At 40.2% G+C, this 17,187-nt stretch overlaps 1 protein-coding gene across 7 annotated transcripts in view; it reads left to right on the top strand.

Annotated features, from left to right (window-relative positions):
• large1 (LARGE xylosyl- and glucuronyltransferase 1) overlaps positions 1-17,187 on the top strand; it is a 192,811-nt gene that overhangs the window by 121,623 nt on the left and 54,001 nt on the right. Inside the window, exon 1 of one of the 7 annotated variants that reach the window (XM_077499382.1) lies at positions 586-1,157. The exons of the other annotated variants lie outside the window; for them this stretch is intronic. The gene's annotated coding sequence lies outside the window, so the exon portion shown is untranslated. Of the gene's footprint in view, positions 1-585; positions 1,158-17,187 lie in introns of those variants that run through there. 7 annotated transcript variants of the gene reach the window in all.

Below are 17,187 nucleotides of genomic sequence, written 5' to 3'. Positions count from 1 at the left end.
TGGATGGATGGATGGGTGGATGTTTGCATATGTGGATGGATGGATGGATGGATGGATGGATGGATGGATGGATGGATGGATGGATGGATGGATGGATGCATGGATGTTTGCATGTATGTATGTATGGATGGATGGATGGATGGATGGATGGATGGATGGATGGATGGGTGGGTGGATGGATGGATGGATGGATGTTTGCATGGATGGATGGATGGATGTTTGCATGGATGTATGGATGGATGGATGGGTGGATGTTTGCATATGTGGATGGATGGATGGATGGATGGATGCATGGATGGATGGATGCATGAATGTTTGCATATTTGGATGGATGGATGTTTGCATGGATGGATGGGTGGATGGATGGATGGTAGATGGATAGATAGATAGATAGATAGATAGACAGCCAGCCAGAGTGTTGCTGCTGTCCTTTCTATATGTGACACTGACATGTACAATAGTGTACTTTGGAGTGAGGATTGTGTACAGTAGAAACAACCTCAAGATAAACAGCATTTCCGGTCCCGTGCGCGCTGTTCCAAGTCCACACTCCAATCCTGCAACTCCACTTCTGCAATTGTCGCCTCCCTCTGCCGCCGCCTGCCTGTGATTGGCTGCTGACTGCCTGGCAGGAAGAAAGAGCTGCTGTGTTGAGGCCGAAAACTCGGGCACAATCTGGAGCGGGGACGACAACAAAATACCTCCGTGGAAGATTACATGTACGGACACGCAACAGGAGACGTCGAAGGGATTTTTTTTTATTTTTTGCATATGGAGCCGAGTTCGTCACGCTTTTGCCAGCTCCGGCTATGGCCGTGATCGCGCGTGTGTCGCTGCAATCAAGTCCCGCTACTCTTAATGAGGCAGAATGAGCCGTCTTGAGATTTAAATCTTTACATGGAGGACACATAGCTGTTCCGCTTTGCTGTGAGCTGAGGGTGACTGGTTGTCACTGGCCCAGCATCCCGCAAAAAAAAAAAACAACTCTTCCGCAGCAAAAACTGTGATGAAGGAACCGTAGATATTCGCGAGCAGCAGCAGAAGCAGTGTGGGATTTTTATTTTTTTAGCTTTCTTATTTTTATTGATTCATTTGTTTAGCTCACTGAAGGCTGTCTTTTATCGGACTCCAGCGTCTTCGACGGCTCTCCGCATCAGGTGAGTTCAAATCCGCAGTTTTTCTCGAGCCATTTAGCTCGGTGACCTTACCTCACCAGCCCCCTTTTAAAACGCTCAGCCTGCGTTATTTTTGGGCTGTGCTTGTGTTCCACTTCCACAGTATGTTGTTAAGGCAGAGGAAAAGAAAGAAAAGAAAAAAAACATGCATGCCCATTTTTGGCTTCATGTTAAACCCCCACAAACCAGTAAATAGAACACGATGAGAGGATTAACCGCACATGGGTTGAGCCAGCTGTCCCGTTCCGAATGCATGCATTCATCTGTCCTGCAAATCATTGAGTACATTTTATGTCCCGTGTTTTTTTTTTTTTGTTTTTTTTTGTTTTCGGTCAAGGGGATACCAACTGACGTAAGACGTGTAGCTAACAAGTGCCACAACGATAAAGAACGTAGAAATGTTCATTTCTATATTTATATTACTTAAGTATCCAAGTCACTTTAAAACGAAAACATTCCTACCGTAGTTATCATATCATTACTATCATCATAATCAATCATAATTAGTTATATGGATAGGAATGCTGTCATTTACACAATAATTATGCCATTAAGATGACATAATCCTGTCAAATAACACTGAACGAACTACATTTCAAAGTAGTGCTTCTTTCGGTGTATGCGCCTTAGCCACCAGGGGGCAGGATAATCCAGATATACAGACACAGATAAAGAAGAGTTTCATAGCTAAATGACTAGAATAGAATGAATAGAATTAAGAATATATGATATTCATGTGCTTATTATATTTGTTTACAGCACAGCATTAAGCAAGCAGACTTTGCCAAGGCAGTTTTGTGGTTGTTTTATGCCTGGATGTTTGTCAATTGTCAATACAGTTTGTTTCACATCAAAATCGGGCTAAAATGTCTAAAATTATGTTTTCATTTGGCTGTTATGCAACTTGTCAGTGACGTTGTTCAATTTTGAGGCGGCAGTTCTCTTTGGCCACTTACATTGTAGGTCCACCTTCAATCCAACGGCAATATCCGATTTTATTTATTTATTTATTTATTTATTTATTTATTTATTTATTTATTTATTTATTTATTTATTTATTACTGTATGTGTCTTTCCCTGCACGTTTAAATTGACCCTAACAATGCCTAAAGATGCCTGGTCGGATATGACGTATCAGATAGCTTATTGTTGATTTTAATATTTGTAGTGCAAGCTTGCACCTCATTGTTGTGAAGTGGGAGGCACAACCTGCAAATGATAATAAAAAATGTCAAATTCATTACCTACTGTGATGATCACTAAGTGCTATTGTTCTCATACCAACGCAAACCATATTCATTTATTTCCGATTATGTGGCTATTGTAAACTACTTTAAATTGTTACAATTTCTTGGCAACATGACGAAACCTTCCAATTGTTGGTTATGAAAGAAAATCGTTGGTTAGCTGTGCCGTGCTGACTAATGTGCCTTGTTTGAAATGAATATTCTTTATGGCAGTGCCACCTAATTCTCCTGACTGACCTGGGGAGCAACTGGAAAACACGTTTCATAATTAAAACGATAATCACTGGTTATTGTTCCAGCAGTCATATGAGTAATAGAGTGAAACGATTACACTGTAGGGCTCAAATTAGTGATTAAAAGCGATTGTGGTTTCTCAGTTCTGCGCTATTCACTACTTTGGAGTTGGTTATTTTGGAATGAAGTTGACTATTGACCACCGGGTCATTATTTTGTTTCAGGGTCAGCACATTATCTATTGATTGGAAGCAAATCATTGCTTTTGTATTATAGGGTAGCAGGGACTCAGCACAATTTTATTTAGTTTTGTTGAATGAACAATGTGTCATTGTTTGGATAAGGAGGTTTCTGACTGGAATGTGTCAGACATAAAGCTGAACCTTGAACACTCACTCTCATTTTTTTCAGAGTTTAAAAAGAAAATCTAATCTAGCTGGCCTTTGAAGCAGTTTTTTTTTATTTTTTTTTAAATACCATCTTTTTTTCGGGTGTTTCACTTTTAAGGCCCTATTTTATGTTAAAACATTAAAACAGTCTTTAAACACTCTTAACTTTAATGATGAAAGTTGCTTTGCAGATAAATAAAACTCTACCTTGTGTATACATATTTGGCAGCTAGCCAGTTGGAAGCATGATAGTTGCGTTTTTTGTCTGATTTTAATTATTAATGCAGTTTTAATAGTGTTTAAAAGGTGGTATTCAACTTCTAACATTAAAATGATTTAACAGTCTTTAAAATATTAAGATTTGTTTTGGTTTCGGAGTTATTTCTTAGTAGTTAGTAACTAGCAACTGTTTTGTTTGATTTTTATATTTTACCAATCTAACATTTTGGATGTTATGTCGAGCTATTTGGTGGCCACCTATGTACATTTTAGTACGATGTATGGCTGGGCGATTTTTTATTTTTTTTTCCCAGTCATCCAGGACGATTCCGATTTTAATCGATCTAATAAACGAACAAACATTTAATTCAAGGTTTTATTTATTCAAAAATAATTCCTGTGCAAAATGTTCAGACAATAATAATGTATACTGATTCTAAATTCTAGTTTTAACATAAACTTAACATTCATAGTTTGTGCTTAAATTCCACAATTCAAAGTAGTAACCAACACACAATAACATTTGGATGTAAAAAAAAAAAAAAAAAAAAAAACATAAGAATAATAGCTCTTAACTCATTTGCTACAGAAGGCTTTGACGCAGCCTCTCAACTGCAAAGAACGGTTGCAGAAATGGTAGTTATTACGCAAACGGCCAGCAGGTGGCAGCAGAGCAATGAGATCAGCCAGGGCCATCTAGAGAAAAAGCTAAATTACTTTGCAATTTTAAATAGATTTGTGAAAACTGAGCTCTCTTCTAATGCTAATTGCTGCAAAACGGAAACAGATAGAAATATATTTTTTTTCCTGATGAAAGAAGAGACTTTAATCTTTCTTTTGATAGGTTCCATGTTTTTATAGAAATAGAACACAATATTCTGTGGACCTTGCAAAATCAGTCAAAATCCAGTAAAACAGCCGGGAGCGAACGGGATTGCGAAATGTGAAAATGACGGCGAGTGAATGAGTTAATAATGCAGAAGACAAAATTCAATTTCACGATTTAGCAAAATGACGATTAATCGAATTCATTCAATTTATTGCCCAGCAATGCGACGTTAATTCAGGCATATCCTACCTAAAAATACGAAACCTTTGCACTGTACAAAATCTTCTGACTGCTGTCACATTTGACATATCTTAAACTGATTTTGCGTATCAAATCGGGCTGGTGAAATGAAATACTTTGCAACTATCACAAACACGTTGTGAAGTTTTACCCAACCTAAGTAAATGATTGCACTTTCTTTCTCAGCGGGGGTCAGTCACCTTGAAGTAATCAGAAGCGAGTCCCCTTATTTCCATCCGAACGTTGTGTAATCTGGCTCTATTGCTTGTCCATATTATTTCTGTTTGTCTTCATTAATGGGAGTGAATAGCAACTCTCGTGAGGATGTATGGGCGAACAGCAAACAAGCCTGTTCTGTCCACTGCTTCATTGATTTCCCTGTTCATGCCCGGCGGCATTAAACAGGCACATTTCAAGCGATGCACTCATCACCATGTAATCACTGTGGACGGCTCGCAACTTCATGCGGCCCTGCTGGAGACGCTTCTGAAAATGTGGCCAGATGAAGCTGATGGAGCACTTTGACCTCTCCGGGGCCCCACGTCACAGCTCGCCGTTATATTAGGCAGTTAGCCCTAATTATTGTCACTCTCTGATGCTAATTTTGGACTTGAGGTATTCCCTGTAGGTCTGGCATTCTGTTGTATAACTTTCAAAGTAGCGCTAATGGAAAATATGCCAACAATATGTCTTCTCTCACCGCGTTGTCCTTCCGATTATTTGCTGGTTCAGTGCGACTGCAGTGAGCATTGAGATGATAAACAAGTCATTTACCAGAGTTAATTGGAACTGCACGATAGCATGTCCCGCACCGGATTTATCGCACCTACCAGATTTCTATCACGACCATGCGAGACTCCACTAAGAGGCGTACAGAAAATACGACGCCTGTTTGCATCCACGCATTTGGGTTTAAAAAATGTTATTGCCACATGCTTGGCTGTCCACATCAAAGTTCCGAGATCTGTACGACATCATCTGTTATGACAGCCAGACGAATCTAATTTAAACGGATTGCGTTGTCTGATAGAAGAAGGATTTTGAGTGCGTTCCATAGCCCGCAGCGGGCTACATCCGACCGAGCGTCGGGAGCACATCTCATCATCATTGCAATATTATGCGCAAAAAGGACCCATACCTCTGAGCAAACTCATCACATTGCAGGATTAAAAAAAAAAAAAAAAAAAAAAAGGTCATTACGATACAGAAATTCAAATCGAGACGGAATAAAATATCGCTATTATAGTTACTAATGACTAATTATGTTAATATGAGTACTCCATGACTGGAGACTTTCACTGATATATCCTCAGCAGGGTCACTGTCTTTTTTTTTTTTTAAATTTTTTTTTTACATATTTTATTTTTTAATGGAGCTAATTGGTGCGCTGTGAAATAATCGGGTAGGTAAGCACCGACGATAGGATGCACAAATCTCCACAACCTCCACCTCTAGAGTTTGGGGGTGTGCAATTTCAGTTTGGGGGTGGATGTAGCAAAATCAAGTTCTCCATTACATGATGAATCAGCAATTAATTCCACACAACTGACAGATTCCTTCATCATTTGTTGAGCTAATGGATGATTATGTTCATCACCATGAGAGTTGTTCTTGGTGTTTTGTGGTGTGTATAAGTTTGATGTTTAGTCCACTTATTTATGTATTTATATATCTCTTTATTCACTACTTCTTATTTATTCACTGATGTAAAATGTATTTACTTGTGTAAAAAAAAAGTATTCGCACTTCACAATGTTTGCTTTGTTCTTGTTTACTGCAAAATTGATGTTTATGTACCAGCAACGCCTGTTCTTAAAGCGCTTTATAAATAAAGTTGAGTTGAGTTGAGATCTATAGAGGTCACGCCCAGGACTTAATTTCACCTTATTCGCAAGATTTTTGGAGTTTGACTCGGCTTATTAAATTATCTTGCTATCAGATAATGCACAAAAGAATTTCATTATTTTATTTTATTATTATTTTTAATATAACATTGGATTCAACACCTATACACTCATTTTCCAATATTGAGTTCAGAGGCCATGATCAGGCTTTCTATTTGGCTTTAATAGAAAACAAAGACGTTTTTACCGTTTGTAGGGGATGAAAATCCTTATTTTCTATTGAAACATTGACACCACTCCAAGTCGATCCTGTTGGAGTTTGAACTAAAGCCAAAACTCATCATGATTGCGTGTATGCACTGCAGCATTTCTTCTTCTTCTCCAAGTCTCGGTACATAAAGCAAGCAGGCCATAGAACACGGTACTGAAGTGAACGCAGGTGAACTGAGAGCATCGCAGTCATTTAAATGATTTGAGCGTGCGTCGCAGTAACTATTAGGGCCAGCATTATTTCTGCTATCCTCTATTGTGGCGGCTTTCCAATTAACCTTTGACTTTGAGTCTATGATCCTGGGATTATCTCGCTGCTGTTCATAGCCAAATGTGGAATTAGACAAATGTGTCAAAATGCTTGGTTGTGAACCTTGTCTAAATATGTAATTCACATTTAGCTGTGATGGGTCGATAAAGATCAGATTCTGATGAATGGCTGATCTTTGTTCTCGTAGTTTCTCATTACAATGCAATTCAGTGTTGTGTGAATGTTGTGAATTAGAGACCTCGACTGGGCATACTGTATCATCATCATTTGTCCCCTCAAGATTGAAATGTATATCAAATACCAAATAATATATTTTTAGTGATTAGAGTATGTATTTTAGTGCCTCCAATACCAAATATGATATTTTACAAAGGCACGATGGTGCTGCTGAAATAAATGGCCACTTGTTCGGTTGTCGTTCTGTGCTGTTGTCATGCAAGAGTCATTCAGTGACTGGTTTTGGCGGTACATGTTCCTCTTTCTTACAAGACCAGCTGACTATGAATCAGCTCAGAACTGTTCAGGGCCTGTTAATTTTAGTTTCCATTAACCAACATGACTGCAGGCTCTCGAGAGACCAGTCACAGAATGACCAGTCACATCTAGTATAGCATTAGCTGATTAACTCATTCATTCCCAGCCATTTTACTGGATTTTGACTGATTTTGCAAGGCCCACAGAATATTGTGTTCTATTGCTCTAAAAGCCTATCAAAAGAAAGATTCAAGTCTCTTCTTTCATCAGGAAAAAGAAAGTATGTTTATATTTGTTTCCGTTTTGCAGCAATTAGCATTAGAAGAGAGCTAAGTTTCATCAGTTTTCACAAATCTATTTAAAATTGTAAGTAATTGAGCTTTTTTCCTAGATGGCCCTGGTTGATCTCCTTTGCTCTGCTGCCACCTGCTGGCCGTTTGTGTAATAACTACCATTTCTGCAACCGTTCTTTGCAGTTGAGAGGCTGCATCAAAGCCTTCTGTATGCTCTAGCATAAAAAAATAAAAACCAATAAAACGTATAAATACGTCTTTGGTACACTTAGAACATTAAAAAAAACGTATTTATACATTATTGGGAGTAAATGAGTTAATAAAGCATAACTACCTGTTACCTACTGTATTTCGACTCATTCCATCATGTGGGTTATTATTATCAAGGGAAAATTCACATGGTGACGAAGTGCTGATTGAGGAATGTATTTTGAACTTTTTGGCTGTTACTGTCTGCTTGCATTGGGGTCGAGCAGAAAAGGGACCAGCTTGAATCAGTACCTGATGCTAGGATGAAACTAATGTCAGCTTTGTTTGGGGCTTGGATCTGGCTTTGTATTGTGAATTACGACCACCTACGGAACAGTGGCATGATCGTCAGAGTTTTTCAATCAGTCAAGTCAGACGGGCATGTGTTGACTTTGTTCTGCTCTACTCAGCACTGACAAAGTTTATTATGAGTCCAAATAGAAACCGGATATTTAAATATTTGAATGAGGTAACTGAATTACAATAATAACGCCAGTATTTATTCCCTGAAGCCCCTCCCCCCCCGTGTCAAGCACGCGAATGTATTGAATTCCCAGCAGTGTCCGAGAGAAGCTTCCATCTCCTGCTTAATATAACAAACAAGTTATTTGCTATGAGCAACTTGTTTACCTCTGTCTCAAATAAATGTTCATTTTCTGTGCGCTCATCTGTCCGCGGCGCCAGTGATCCAATATGTCAGCACAGCGAGACTGCCAAGTCGAAAGGATCTCATCAAAATGTTGCACTTTTTAGAAGACAAACTGTAACAGCGAGGCGAGCTCGTGGCAGAAATTGTTTCCCAGGCGGCTCCAGTAAAACTGCCGTCTGTTGATGAAGGCCGATATTTTAGCAGTATGATGAATGCAGTTTGAAGGCAAAATGAAATAAAGTTCGTCAGATAGCAAGCTGCTCTTAGATCAGAGGGTCAGTACACCACATGGTGGATAAACAAATGAGCTCATTTTGAATTTGGACAGAAGGGTAATCGGCAGTCATACTGCAGACACTAAATTGTGGTGCCAGGTCCGTAGTCATCTGATAGTTCATCAGTTGTTTTGAAAATCATTTGTGATCAACGAAGTGAAACTTGGAACAAAACTTTTTAACAACCTTTGTATCTCTAGTGTGGTTTTGTAAATGCACATTTTGTGAACTCCCGTTTCATGCTGCCTTTACCTCCAGTTGTGCAAAAACTGCCCAAGTGATCTTTTAGGGTCTTTAATCTCACTAACACGTTTTAATTGAACTGTGTAGATTCTCAGGCATCCTTGGTAATGGTCAAGGTAGTCTTGGACTGTTGAAGAAGTTTCACTGTTAAACCAAAAGGTTTCTTCAGCTCTTCGTTTTTTAGGTTTAGAGTCTGTTAATAAAGTGTAAGGGTCCAGACTGAGCGGAATCTGCTTCCCAAGTACAAGGGACATTTCTTTGAGGACACTATAGTCAGTTTTCCATCCAAATGTTTTGAAATTTTTAAGCAAGTATTGTGAAAATGCGCAAAACGGACATCCGATGTGAATATGTGCCGCGAGATGACGTTGTAGTGAGGGGTACATAATTCACCGACGGAAAGTTGGGAAGTTCCAGGTGGGAATGTTGGTTTTGACGGACTGAACGGAAGTAGTTTGTCTTGTTTGCTTCCTTCATGCATGTAAGTCAAGTTTTGTTGAGAGCTGATGTCATTAAAGCGATCTAAAGTGGCACAAATGTTTTTTTTTTAATTAATTATCAAAAGAATTGTGTTTATTCGTCTCCCCAAACATATCTTCTTTTATCATCCGCCATTTATTGTGACTACAAACGTGCGTGTGACATAGTATCGGTCAAACGTGCGACATATATCCAGTCTTGTAGTTGCTTATTTGCAAAAGCTATTTCCAAAGCCAAAATGCGTATTTTCTTTTTTTCGATACACTTCCAAATCTTTTTTTTTTTTTCTAGCGTTCCCGTTTAGTTTAGTTTTTACAATTCTTGAAAATTCGAAAAAAAAATATATATATGGATGGAAACCCCACTAATGACGTCAAAATTCTGTATGCAGGGGACTGCTGGCTTAAAAAAAAAATTGTGAAAAAAGCCATCAATGTCAAACTTGAAAAGCAGAGGTGGAGTCTCGAAACGGTGGTCCTCGATGACCTCAGTCCTGCATGTTTTAGAGATTTCCACTCTTCCAACACACCTGATTCAAAGGATCAGCTCATCAGCAAGCTCAGCCGAAACCTGAAAACGATCCTGGTGTTTTGATTCAGGTGTGTTGGAGGAGGGAGTCTGCTAAACCTCGCAGATCTGCGGCCCTGCAGGACCTGAGTTTGAGACCTGTGGTCTGTATTGATGCCCTGAAGTTCCCCCCATAAGAGATTGTCCGAGTCAACGAGAATAATGCCCCAACAAGCGGTTGAACCACAAAATGAATGAACAAGCGATTGGTATGCAGGACGAGCAACAGCAGCAACACCATATTGAGCACAGTAATCAAACGGGTGCAGGTCTGGTACAGTTCCAAAACAATATAGGTTTGCTTAATGTGAAATAATGATCCCAATTGAATCCAGTCCAACTGGAAAATAAACGAATCAGAGTGGATTTAATTTACTTCACAATGTGTCTTGGAGAATTCCAGATAAAGGTGTGAAAGCGCACAATTTTTAATGACTGGCCATGGAATGTAACAAACTGCCTGGATTCCAGTTGTTGAAGGCACTCTGAAAAGATTGCGAGTCACAAGGTTAACACACTGAGAGACAAACATCCACCCACATATTCACGTCTACAGGCAAGTTAGTCGCTAATTAAAATAAGATACATATTTTTTCCCGTACTGAAGTTGGGGAAGGTCACAGCACACAGATCTTTCATGTGAACCTCTCAACCAAAAAAAAAAATATTACGCATCTTTCTGCTTTGTGGAAAACAATGTATGCTATGCTATCATTGCATCCTGGAACCGTGTACTGCATTCAAAAGTATACATTTTGCAGGGGCTTCAATATGCCATCTTGGGTAATGAGTAAAGCTCAACCAAATGATTATTAAGTGATGTTGTGGGTAGCGTGCTGCCACTGCACTCCCCCACCACCCAATCCAGGCCACAACACTTAGCACAAGGGGTAAAGTAGGGCATGAGACTAAAAACAGCAATGTTGTCGTCGGTGTCTTCCACTTTCAGTCTCCAGGATGCCAGAGCGCATAGTGACACTTGCAACACACGATGCAGCATCCAATGTAAAAAAACAAAACAAAAAACAATGAACACATTGATCCTATTCTGCCTGGATGCTGTTTCCATCTTCCAGACAAGCCACAACAAACAAACATCAATCATTATGTGAACCATTATGTGAACAGCAATGCCCTTATCTCAGGAGTGTGGCATATCCTCCATTAGACTGTCGGATGCAACCATTAACAAAATGATTTTCCTGACAGCCAAAGATGGGGAAAAAATAATCCCCTTATTTCTCAGGAGAGGGGAATCAATTTACACCTTGTAGTTTCTTTTTTTAATCACATACAATTAGAAACATGAACAATCAGATCACGTGTTGTGCAGTAAACGAGAGTGAGGGGGCTGTGCAAATGGTGTCACATCCTGGAAGAATTCAGCAGGAAGCAACCTGCCGTCTTTGTAACAGGGCTCAATTTCCATATTTTTGGTACTTCAGTGTTTGATTCACAGCTAACATTCAACCTGTGGCTCTCCCATCCTCAAACCAGGTTTTGATTGTCGCCCATGAATGCCACACTTCGTAATCGAATACGTGTTTGTGCACCCAAAAGCCTGAGCAGGATGACAATTACAATATAAGAGCTTGCTAAACGTTGCAAAGGGCAAACTAGGTTGTGCGATCAGAAAAGATCATAAGAGCAAAATAAAAACGTAATATGATCGGAAATAAAGAAATCCTCTCAGAAACATTTGATGCTATCCTAAGGGGGAGAAAAAGTGAGATAAAGTGACTCTGATTTAAACTGAATCTTACCTCTGAAGACTGTCGGTTTACATCAGCACCGCACAGGCCACAAATCGCCTCACATTTTCCTCATGCAACTATAGCCTTTTGCACTTCAAGTCTGTTTCATTCCATTCCGTGCACTCAACTACCGTGATTGGATTTTAGGCTCTGAGTGCTGTCGAAATGTCGTGCGTTGGGTTCACCCCGCGTCGGGACACACTGGTGACTAAGTCTTCTTCTGCTGCTATTTTGCTACATTGTAGCTTGCATTCGCAGACATTTGGAGAAACTCACCCAAAAGAAATCATGGAAGCAGAGTTCATTCCAGGTTCAGACTGATCATAAAACCATTATTTATTGTACAGGCAAGAAAAGGAAGAACACATCCTCTTTTGTTCTTGTCTTAACACCCGTGTTTGGAGGACTTGTCAGGGGGGAAAAGTCAAAGAAAAAGCTTTTGATACACTTTGAACTGAGGTCTTGAATTTAGCTGTATAGTGTTTGTTTGGTTTGTTTATGTGATAATTTCTGAAAATGACCTCATGCTACAGTTTGAGCCAATTACCAGTAGTTGGCAACTCAACTTAACTGCTCTGTATTAATGATTAAAGCTTAAAGCTTTCACAGAACGTAATTTTTGTTTGTTTGTGTATCTGGCATTATAACAACTCCGACTACATACTAACATTAATTACAAGGGAGTCTTCGAGTTGCGTCGTACGCAACCAACGGCGTTTCGACTTGACGTAGGCCGTGCCTCGACCGTAGCACCTTCGTTTTCGTCAATTTCCCACAGTTAGCATGCCATTTTAAAGTTATTTGAAGTTGTGGTGTTGTTGTTACTTACCTCCAGCAACAGGCGTCCATCGAGCAGGTCGTCTCGCCATCAGGGGCGTCACATTTCCGTGTGTAAGTTACCGTTAGCTCCGCTTTGCCGTCAGTCAGGAAATGAATGTCCTTGCGGAAATAGGAAATATTGGTTCCGGCATCTTCCGGGTGATGCAAATATGTTTTTTTTTAAATTACTGTACAAAGTATTTTGATGTAAATATTGACGAACGGTGAAATCCGACATAAGTCGAAATTACATCGCCAGCAGAGGAACTTGACTCGTCTGTAACTCGAGGACTCCTTGTAAGTAAATTTTTGACAAATGTGACACCAATAGTCCTAAAAAAAAAACTGTACTGATAACCAGCCACTGTTTTGATTAGAATAACCCCTTTGGCCCAACAGACCATCATCCATTTTACTCGTCCCCTTACAAATTCGACATTAATGAAGACATTTAAAATGCAGACCATAATCCTCCCCACCCACTCTGATTCCAGTTTTTAAATTCACTCCTAGGAGGCCATCCTGTCTATTACGCACGCACACATTCGTCCAAGCCACCTTGTTCTTTTCGGGTTGAGCGTGTGTGTGCATATTTCACTCCTCTCCTGCAAAATGGTAGTGAATCGCAAGCCTCTCCTGTGGTGGAGCACAACACCTGCAAGCTAGCGATGCCTCTTAAAATGGAACGAATGCCCAAACGAGCACAATTTGGCCCCGCTACAATTACACAGACTCCAAAAGGGAGGGAAACTTGGAAAGGAGAAAGACAGCTGAGGGATGGAAGCCGCCTACTTTAAGGTCTCAACTCTAATTGTGTGTGCAGTCATGAGACACACCTTGAGGGGAGCAAGCTGCATACAGATGGGGCAATGTCAAGTGTTGCCATCGGTGCAACTGCTGGTGGTCATTTTGAGTCGGCCGTCACTGTTGACATGGTGAAGGATGGGAGCACGCATACGGGAACAAGACGTGGCGCTTTTTTTTCACGCCACTTGGAGGCAGTGCACCAATCTGTTAGCTAGCGTATTGTTGACACATTGATCACAGATTTCTAGAGAACCAAGAGAATAGTGTAGCAGTCTCCAATTTTGGATTGTATGGCAGTATGTATGCAGAACATTTTTACCAGTTCTCCATCTTTGGCGAAGAATCAATGAGCTATTAAATAGTATAATTAAACCATAAAACCTGGCAAGGAACCACGTTTGATTAGTTATTTTACAGCAGTTTTCCAGTTACAACTTTTCCAACGTGACCTGAATATTTGGACTTGGAACATTGACTAATTAGCTGCTACCGCATTTGAATAATTAACACCCTGATGTCACAGACCAGAACAAGGCTGTTGAAATGAAAGTTGTCAGATGACTGAATCATCCTCTGAATACGGTTTTAATTTTCCAAAAAACAGTTTGCGGTTCCGCAAACGCCAATTGGGTTGAATGACACTTGATTGAAAATGGCTTTGAGAAGATGTGAAATCGTATTAGCGGCGCCTCAGTCGTCGACCTCCTCGACACAGGAAGCTGATTTGCTTTGCCCTGCTCTTGGCCGCGGAAGATTTGTGTGCATTTTCACCTCCAAATGCCTTTCTGCACTTCCCCAGCTCCAGTCACATCCATAATGTTAGAGCTGCCTTTGTACGGCAGCGCACACGTCCCTCCCTACCATAACAGAATACTAATGAGTATACAAGCTTAATGAAATGAGGACAGCCCCGCCTGCACAATCAATATATTTTCCTCCACTGTCAGTGTGGCAGAAGTCATTTAGTCCACACTATGCTCTGCACTCCTTTCCGCAGAGTGTTGATTGTTTTGACCCGTGGCCACTCTTGATTATCATGTTGAGAGAGAGTCTCGTGTTTTTGGCTTCTGCAGAAGAGAAACAGCTCACCGTTGTACTCCTGCCTGGGTAGGCGGCAGCCATAGACTCTCTTTTGCCTTCAATATTCATCCTGGATTGTGGGTGGACTTTCTGCTCTATTCAGTTCTGCAAATGAAAGTGTTTTCAGGTTACTTCTTCTCTTGAGTCACTCGGCTTACTTGGTAATGTTGAAGGGCACATTCTGCGTTTCAGCTGAGGTGAAGGTACTTTTAAAGCATGTACAGTACAGAGAAAATGTGTCCTCCACATTTTCTTTTTTCTACCCAGGTAGTGGAATGAAGATCATGTGTCAGTATCTTGACCAAAGAAACTGACGAGAAATTAAGCATACATTTTTCTAGGTGGCAAGCCGCCGCTCCAGAGGAAAACTATTGTCCAAAGTCAGAGGCGTTCCTAAGAATTCTTACTTTGAGTCAGCAGTGTTAATTACTTGGACAATTTAAGGGTTGCACTCTATGAGAGGAGACCAGAGGAGAGGAGAGGAGAGGAGACCAGAGGAAAGATCAAAGGAAATAAAGGTGATTCAAAGTGAAATCCAGCACCAACCACACACCGCCTGCAACCCACATGGCTACAAAACCAGAATGTTTCACCAACCCCAGAAGCCTCTAAATTCCAGCAGATTAGGGAGATCTCAAGAGAACAGGGAAAAAACTAAAGAGAGGAAGGAAAGATAGTTAAAGCAGAGTGAGATCTATAGACACCAGCTTCCACTGATTCAGCGTGCAGTGGGAGGGAGACGCAAATTCTGTTGGAGTTTCAGTAGATACTGATGTGAGATGGATCTGGTGTGCGAAAGAAATTTTTAAAACGTGATTGTTTTGGCAAGCTCAAAATGAGAGACTGGTTGTCTTTGAAGCAGAGATATCAATAAAATTCAGCTTAATGGTGCTTTACACAATGTTTCAATGTATGTGTACATGTTAGAATTATAGTCGGACTCGAAATTATGTTTGTATTGAAGTTAAATTTGCAAACAATTATCAGCTTGTCGGTTAGCGATATCGCCACTTACTAAATTATTGGTTTATTGGTATCGGTTGAAAATAGCATTATGGTGCATCCCTAGAATTATCACAACCTGATGTCATCCGCCTTCAAATGCAACCTCCCAAGGACGCCACCCCAGAATTTGGACACAGCTACAGGTCTTAATAAGCAAGCACTCTAAGGCAGAATGTCGATATTCTCTGTGTGAGAGAAGACATCATGCACCAGAGAACTACTCATTCACATTCTGCTACATGACTAATCATATGTGATTTTCAAGTTTCACTTTTATAGAAACAATTAGACTGCTTTGCAATTCAAAGCCAGAGAAGGCCAACCTGTCAACTAAAAACCACACTAACATTGTGGCCCGAGACTATTGGGCTATTGATTGATATAAGGGGAAGCGGGCAAAACTGTTATGTGGAAGGCTGCGCTTGAACGGATGCATAAACTTTGTGTTTTATTCATAAATGCGTCTGAGAGAGACTGCCCCGTCATTGAGGATATTTCAGAATCTTTGGCTCTGGCACAATAGATCACATTTTTGTTAATGGATATAGAGAATCAAACCATGATATCTTCTTTAACGGCGCTCTAAACGGAATTGTTAATATTTCCGCTCATTTGATTGGTTTCAAAAGCGCCTGCTGTATTAAATTGCGGTTGATCTGCACCCTCACATCTGAAGGAATATAACTGTTCCCTTTTTTTTTTTTTATGTAAAACAGGGTGTCACCTTGAGCTCTCAGATCCGTCGCTAAAAGTTTAATTTTAACTGTGACAGTACAAAGGATTAGGGGGTAAAAATGCTAAGCGTCTTCATCAGCTTTCATTTGGCTAATTTGATGCATTATCTGGAAATTGCCGTTTGGCCGCGCATGTTGCTTCATCTCAAGCTCTTCCGTTTCTGTGCTCTCCGAACAGCTTTGAGTGCTACCTGAAAACTGTCTTAACTCTGTAGCGCTGCTTGTTATTCATATTAAGTGCTAATACCAACACTCGAGAGTTCCCGATCAAATCACTTCAAGGCGTCACAGCACTAAATTGTACTCCGCTGTCAACTTAAGTCTAAAGTGCCATTTTGAAACTCGGGCATCTTTAAAGCTCCTATGCCGTGTAAATGTGCCAAATAGGATATTACAAATTTAATGTCAAGTAGCCAACACTCTGGGAAAAGAATGCAAGTGTGTTTATAGTATGGCGTTTATTGCAGTCCCCCTATTTTTAGCCAGAACAGGAGTTGAGGCTGACATTTTGTGTTTTCCAGTTTACGTAAGTATTGTACTGTAAATTCTTTTGTACACGGCATAAAGGATCAAATCATTATGGTTGTCTTAGCCATTGTAAAAATACCAGCAGAGCACTGTTTGTGGCACTAATCGTCTGACAGCAACCACTGGGAATGACCTGTTGTACGATTCGGCACTCCGAATGGACTGCTTATTGAAAGACACGCCGGTAATCTATCTGACAGGATCAAATATACTGAGCTGAATTCTGATGGAGACCACCTATGAACTGAGTCAAATGAAGAAAACTGTCATCAAAAATAGCACCAAGTGATGAGTTCGGTCAACTGCTGATGTATTTGTGAAGTCATACAACCCTGCCGGATAATTATTGGATAGAAGCTCAATGTACTCTGTCAGTCAGTTCACTAACGGGGACACACTTTTAAGAAGAAAACCGTGATGTTGCTTACCTATCACTGCAGATCAAATGTCACTTCCGTATGGAAATTATGACATTCAGCATTTCAGTTGAGAGATCTTTGATTTCAATAGCA

The sequence above is a fragment of the Festucalex cinctus genome, chromosome 16 (assembly GCF_051991245.1).
Source record: "Festucalex cinctus isolate MCC-2025b chromosome 16, RoL_Fcin_1.0, whole genome shotgun sequence".
In the NCBI taxonomy this organism is placed as follows: domain Eukaryota; kingdom Metazoa; phylum Chordata; class Actinopteri; order Syngnathiformes; family Syngnathidae; genus Festucalex; species Festucalex cinctus.
Note: the sequence above shows the minus strand (reverse complement) of the source record. Positions and strands in the feature narration are given on the sequence as shown.